We start from the raw sequence: 1,196 nt of genomic DNA, 5'->3' as shown, positions 1-1,196 counted from the left end.
TTAAGCCAGTGGATCTTAATGCTAGTCCCAACTCGTCTGTGAATTTAGAAAGGGGGACTACTAGGTAACGATTGTTCAGTTTGTCTTTTTCTTTTTCATTTCTTTCTCTGATCGTTTTAGCTTTAGTTAGTAAAGACGTTAATAAACCTTTAGGGTAACCAAGTTTTGTGAACGCGTCAGTTACATAATTGATTTCTTCCTCGAGGAATTCTGGGCTACATATTCTCAGAGCTAGTAGAAATAATCCTATTACTACACCCGTTTTTGTTTTTCTATCATGCGCACTTAGGAAGTGAATGAAATCGTCCTTATTAGTAGGTTTTCTGTATACCTTGAATTTCACGCTCGCATCTGTTCTCATGATGACCGTGTCGAGAAATGGTAAAGAGCCGTCTACTTCTTTTTCTGTGGTGAATTGTATTTTATTATGGACTTCATTCAGCTTATGTAGTAGTAGGTCCGTGTTTGTATCCTTGTGCGTCATGATTAGACAGTCGTCGACGTAACGATACCATTTTTACAGTAAGGTAATCGATAATGATTCAAAATGGTATCGTTACGTCGACGACTGTCTAATCGTGACGCACAAGGATACAAACACGGACCTACTACTACATAAGCTGAATGACCCCTCAATAACGGACAACAGGACAAAATCCCCAAAATACAGAGGCGATCCTGGGTGAGCTCTCCGAAGCTCCTCAGTGCCCCCATATATATGTTCGCATTATTTTCTCCTTATTACATTATTTCTCTGAAGAAGCCTATTTGTGCGAAACTAGTCAGAAATAAACTTGGACTCTGATTTATGTCTTCCTCATCCACCTTCACCATATATATTTGTGTATATATATTTTTATATATATATATATATATATATATATATATATATATATATATATATATATATATATGCTAATAAGGACACGGGTACATGTATTCACTTATGCAAAGTAAACCACTTGAAAAAAAGAAACTAACAAAGCAGAGCGCTTTCGTATATTACATCCAGTGCACTGAAGATGTAATATAGTTTCTTTTTTCCAAGTGGTCTACTATGCATACACATATATATATATATATATATATATATGTGTGTGTGTGTGTGTGTGTGTGTATACATATGTATTTGTACAACACCGAATGGGTTCCAGTGAACAGATTCACATTTATCAACCACAATTCACTTTAATTCT

This window comes from Oratosquilla oratoria, chromosome 29 (assembly GCF_046742065.1).
Source record: "Oratosquilla oratoria isolate Oo_2021 chromosome 29, ASM4674206v1, whole genome shotgun sequence".
Taxonomy (NCBI): Eukaryota; Metazoa; Arthropoda; class Malacostraca; order Stomatopoda; family Squillidae; genus Oratosquilla; species Oratosquilla oratoria.
This window is presented reverse-complemented; position numbering follows the sequence as displayed.